This window comes from Saimiri boliviensis, chromosome 4, assembly GCF_048565385.1.
Source record: "Saimiri boliviensis isolate mSaiBol1 chromosome 4, mSaiBol1.pri, whole genome shotgun sequence".
Taxonomy (NCBI): Eukaryota; Metazoa; Chordata; class Mammalia; order Primates; family Cebidae; genus Saimiri; species Saimiri boliviensis.
Genome location: NC_133452.1, coordinates 46,945,698 through 46,951,697, shown reverse-complemented (window position 1 = coordinate 46,951,697; position 6,000 = coordinate 46,945,698). Strand labels below are relative to the sequence as shown.

General features: G+C 41.8%; 1 protein-coding gene across 3 annotated transcripts in view; it reads left to right on the top strand.

The window, feature by feature from the left end:
* The first annotated feature begins 301 nt into the window (after positions 1-301).
* PKIB (cAMP-dependent protein kinase inhibitor beta) overlaps positions 302-6,000 on the top strand; it is a 118,382-nt gene continuing 112,683 nt past the window's right edge. The window contains exons 1-2 of one of the 3 annotated variants that reach the window (XM_074397555.1): positions 302-744; positions 2,870-2,964. The gene's annotated coding sequence lies outside the window, so the exon portion shown is untranslated. The remainder of the gene's footprint in view (positions 745-2,869; positions 2,965-6,000) is intronic. The other 2 variants (XM_074397554.1, XM_010342956.2) reach the window with 2 other exon arrangements.

Below are 6,000 nucleotides of genomic sequence, written 5' to 3'. Positions count from 1 at the left end.
TGCAAGTGAAACGATATACGTTATTTTCTGCTTTTATTGCACAAAAAGTTGTTTGCATTGCATGTTGCTTCCCAATCTGTTAAAGTAATCTGTTAACAAACTGGAAGACCCGATTCGGGGTGTAGTTAAGAAACCTGTGTACCTTCCTACCTTCTCCAAACAGCCAACATTAGATCAAAGGGTAACCTTAAGGACACCTGGAGCACAAACCTTCCTCCGGGCACACACAACCGGCGGGACAGAAAACACGAGACGACGTCAGAAAGCAGGAAGGGAATTGAAATTCCCGCAGTCACGTCACAGAAATCTTAGCAGAACCTCACAATCGCCCGAGGGAACTGGGAGTGGCGGTCGGGGAGGACAAGGTTGTGTGACGATGATTAGTTGGTGGTTAACGCACACGTAGGAAAAAGAGCTCGCCCCAGGCTGCCAGCGGAAAGGAGCGGCGGCGCGTGCCCCCGGGGAGTGCGCGCAGAGCAGGTTTGCGCGGAAAGCAGGACACCGCCTGGGGAGCCGGGCTTATAGCCCGGGGGCGGGACGCTGAGGCCGTTCCCTCCGCCCCCGAGTCGCTGCCACCTCCTGGCTGCGTCCCAGCCCAGTAGCTCAGTCTTGGCCGCATCCCCGTGGACTCCAGAGGCGGCAGCGAGCTAGAGCCCGAGTCGCAGCTCCGGGCCGCAGAGCACTGGGCGAGCGCGAGCGCGAGCGCGAGGGGACCTGCAAGGCGGGCAGCTGCGCGCGCGGCTGGTAAGTACCTGCTGGAGCCGGCGAGTGAGTGGGTGTCGCTTTGCGAAGAAGGAGGGGAGGGACTTGAGGAATCGCGGGAGACTGACCCAAGGAAGAAGTGATAAGTATAACTTTCTGGTTTTCCGCCCTGCTGGGTCAAGTACGGGGGGAGTTCAAATCAGATGACTCTTTTGCTTGGGCAACCCCATCGTTTAACTCACAAACCAGGGTACTTAGTGAGTGAAAGCGGCGCTCAGGTCAACAGGCGTGACGCGGTTAGTCTGTCACCTGCCTTTTGCCCACTCTGCCCGGCAGGTGGGCATGGATGACCTCCTGTCACAAGTCGCTGAGCCCTTAGCCTCTTGCGCCGGCAATGCCAAGTCTCTTCCCTGGGCGGTGCTTTCCAAGCCCTGGGTAGTCGCGAGCGGCCGAGAGGTTAGCAGAGACCCTAGTTCTAACCCGCTCGGCCAGCGTCCGGCTGTGTGGCTTTAGCCAAGTCACCTCACCTCACTGGCCTCTGCTCATTCTTTGGATAAAATACGTAGGTGAGGAGACTAAGTAAACCTAAGGGTCCCCCGTAGCTATTGGATTTTCCCTGCTCCTAGGACCTCTGCAGGCCGCGGGGAGGGACACGAGTCCAAGGTGGTCAAGGGGCTGAGGGAGCGGAGGGCCTGGGTCCTGGCTGGTGCTTCTGCTAGTGCTGCTCAGCCCCTTGGGGAAGCTCCTGCAAATGCCTTCCAGAGGCAGATGACCCTGCTTTGCCCGTTACCCCGACGAGCAGGTCCCTTCCGAGGGAGCTAAGAGGGCCAGGTCCGACCAGTCTTTGTAGAGCTCCCCCAGATAACGCAGCCAACAGAACTCGGGTCCTTTAGAAAAGTGCTTGCGTGAGCTAGGCACATGGAAAGCACTAAAACAACGAACAAACTGCAAAACATCCTGCAAGTGGTTTAGTGTTATTAGCTGGAGTCTGTGCAGGACTAGAAAGTGGAGATTCCCGGCGGATGACCACTTAAATGTCCACCTAGAAAAAAAATTTAAAACCCACACACTCTTACCAATGGTTTACATACTGAAACGTATTGTATTAAAAATACTGCGAGTATTGCGTTTCTCTTCGTGTACAGATATATTTCAAAATTCATCCGTCTACTTTATCTCTTTACAAGATGCCTTCCTTCTTACTGACATTGCCACACATTCAACAAAAAATCCTCCTGGGATTTAATATTCAGAAAGCTCAGCATTTGGTTTATTAAAATGAGACCTGATGACCATAAGGCTCACGGAAAATGGAAAATACTGTAATGGGATAGGTTATGGATCAAGGTTGGTTAAACCGCCAGTTTAAAAACCTTGTTTCCTGTTAGTGTGCTGGATGCTGGTTAATTCCCCCTAAGTGATACTATCTCAAGAGTTCATTTGCTAAAAAGGTATTTTAGAAGTTCAAAGGATTCTATTTTGAAAGAAAGTATAGTTTTGGAAAGGAAATCTTTTGAAAAACGTTTTTAGTAATGGACTTTTCAACCTTATTTTTAATTTCAGCTTTCTTCAATAAAATATCAAAGGCTAATGGCCACTTTATGCAAAATAATTTAAAATGTGTCAAATTTCATTTTTCTTAAAGAGTTTTTCCTCCTTTTTAGTTGACTGTAAACATATTGTTAAGATCAATGATGGATCAATTTAATTTTCTTCACAGTTCTTACAATTATTTAAATTTTTATGCAGTTTGCATTGCAGCATTTTTTACTTTATTGAGATAATTTATATATTATGAAGTTCACCCCTTAACGATGAATAATATTTAGAAATTATATTTCAGTGATTTTTAGAAAATTTACAAAGTTGTAAAGCCATTACTATACCTGGTTTTAGAACAGTTTACTCAGTTAGTTGGTAAGATTCCTTATGTCCATTTGTGATCTTTGTACCCATTCCCATCTCCAGGCAACCATTAATCTACTTTCAGTCTCTCTAGATTTACCTTTTTTTGAACATTTTATAGAAATGGAATGATATACTACATGGTCCTTTGTCTATGGCTTCTCTTAGCATATTGTTTCTGAGATTCATCTATGTCGTGGCATGTATCATTTCTTCATTTCTTCTTAATGCTAAATAGTTTTCCATTGTCTGGATATACCAGGTTTTGTCTATTTACCAGTGGATGGACATTTGGGTTGTTTCCAGTATGGGAATATTATGAGTCATACGGCTGAGAACATTCTCATTAAAGTGTTTGTGAGTACCCGTTTTCATTTCTCTTGGGCAGATGCTTAGCAGTGAAATTGTTGGGCTGTATGGTAAACTCGTGTCTAACTCTTTGTTTGTTTTTGAAACGAAGCTCAGCCCAGGCTGGAGTGCAATGGCGCAATCCTGGTGCAAGGCAACCTCTGCCTCCCGGGTTCAAGCTATTCTCCTGCCTCAGCCTCCCAAGTAGCTGGGATTACAGGCATGTGCCACCACACCCGACTAATTTTGTATTTTTAGTAGAGACGGGGTTTCTCTATGTTGGTCAGGCTGGTCTCAAACTCCTGACCTCAGGTAATTCAGCCGCCTTAAGCCTTCTGAAGTGCTGGGATTACAGGAGTGAGCCACTCCACCCAGCCTTTAGCTTTTAAGGAACATTGTGGAATAATTTTTGTAGAGGTTATATATTTGCAAAATGTAAAACATTCTAGAGAAATAAATGTTTCTTACTGGATCATATATGATGTTATATGTATGTAGAGAGAGGCTTGGGAAACAATGCCTTCCTTCAAATTTAGAGCTGAGGTACAGCAAACACTTTTGAAAAAAAAAATGTTGCAATATTTCTCAGAAATCAGATATTTCTTGCCTGTTTTTTAATGCTAAATGAGCATGAATCAGGCTTAATTGAGATTAAATTTTCATTAATGTCCATTGAAAATGAGAAAGAATGCAGTTTGAAAATTGTATTTTAAGTGTTGAGACTCAGCCAGCCCTGAATGGCTTGACAGTAAATTTGGTGGTTTTCCATTTCTTCAATGCAAAATTTTAATTGAGTTAGAAAAAACAAAATTACTTTTTGCTCAACATCAAAAATAAACTATAAGCCTTGTGATAAGCATTGTTAATCATGATTTCATATGATAATTTTAAATAATAATTAAGCATATTCTATTAGTAGATATAGGGATCTAAGGCCCAAGAGTAAATGATTTGCATATACAAAAATTAAGCTGGGGCTCTTGTTTTCCTGTTTTAAAACTTCCTCCATTAGTACATGTCCCTCTAAATCCTGTTCGTCTCAGACATTTTCATATTTTCTATGTACTTTTAAGAAGTCATTACCAGGTAGTGACATTACATGGAAAGAACTCTAGGTTAAGCACTTGAACATCCCCATAAAATCACAGGTGGTTATAATTTTTTATTTTTAATAAAAGTAACTGATTTTGAGAAATCAGATGGATATTCTACTTTTTAGTTACTTAAGTGAGATATGCTTTTTATTCTAGGTGTCAAATGGCACATAGCAGTATTATGTGCCCAGACCAGAGTGGATTTGTGTCCTTCAGTCACTCCTAGTTGTAAAAATGTGATATTGACCAAGAGTTGTGTGCTTGGTTGGAGAAGAGAGTTCAGAGATGTTTAGATAAGAATGAAACAATTCAGATTTGTATAAATTCCTGAATGGGAAGAGGTACTCTCACCTAGAATCCTGGATCTGTTAGAAACAGGATTTCTCAGATTGGAAAGAGTCAAGAAAATGGAAATGCTTTAAGACAATGTGGTCTGCAGCCAAGACAGTTTTAACGTAATTGAAGAAGCAGCAGCAGAAGCATCTACAGACAATATGAATGGAGCTGGATACCTTCCTGTACCTCCGGGACTCTCCCTTCCTGCAGTCCCTACTTTCTTTCAGGCTCTTATAGGCTATGATATTGAAAGAGTATTCTCATCCCTGTGGCGGTGTGGGAGTAAACATGTTTAACTGTAGGCTTTCATTTTTTTTTTTTTTTTTTTTTTTTGGATAAAGTACAAGGAGAACTGAAGTCCAGTGTGATAGCTTCAGGAATAAAACATGGAAGACAGGAAAGAATTAGGTAATCTTCTCAAGTATGCTTATATTTTAATGGTCACAAAATAACTTACTTTTAAACTAAATTTTATGGATTGGGCTAACACAGAGGAAGAAAGCACCATTCTTAAAATTCTTAAAATCATAAAATGTTAAAATCAGTGTGTGTGTGTGTGTGTGCATGCGCGCGCACGTGCGCATGTGTGCACACATGTGTGTGTAAAGAGAGCTTACAATTCATGCAATTACATTAATGTATTATATTAGTTTATTATATTTGTTTATATTTTAAAATGAGAATAAATACTTCTGTCATGGAGTTTCTGGAGCCAGGTATAATGTTAAATCTTAAAATGCTGAAATAAGCCTTGCTTTTCTGCTTTTTCCCAAAAGGCCTTTAAATCTAATAAAAAGCCAGAATCTAGGTATGATGGATTTTGTTACACTCCAAGGGTTTGCAAAAAGTCTATCAAGCCAAAATTTCTAAAGGCCAGTACTCCCACAGAAACCACTCTGTCCTTCAGTTCCATCATCCTTGAAGAAGGGTATCTATGATAATTCTGTGTATTGTAGTAAAGAAGCAGAACCTTTCACAGCAGTGAAAAGAAAAAAATAGTGTAAAAACTATGTCTTTCCAACATGCCACGTATGTGTGTCTTCCTAACATGCCATGAAGCTGTGCTTATGTATGTACTGTTGTAACTCTGAGGTTTCACTTGAAGGGTATTGGACGGACTGCTGTGGTAGGCCAAGCAAGAGATGCTAAGTGAGTCAGAGCAGCAGAATTTGGGATGAGGAAATGTATTCAGGTTCTAGAAATATTAGGAGATGAAAATCACTGGGTTTGATAATAGTTGGGATATGATGTTAAGGAGACATGAAAATCAAGTATGCTTCTCAGATTTTTGGCTTGAAATGAGAGCTGGCACAATTTACAAACATGCAGATTTAAGAATGGACAGATTTCATGGCGGTCCTGAGTTGGATAATGTCTCCCCAAAGTTCACGTCCTTCCTAGAATCTCAGGATGTGACCTTATTTGGAAATAGGATCACTACATATGCAATTAGTTAGGATGAGGTCACACTTGAGTAAGGTGGGCTCTTAACCCAATATGACTGGTTTTCTTATAAGAGGAGGCAAGAGACACAAAGAGAAAGACATACAGAGGGCAGACAACATGACAATGCTAGGAGAGATTGAAGTTATTCAACTGTACTCCAAGGAATGCC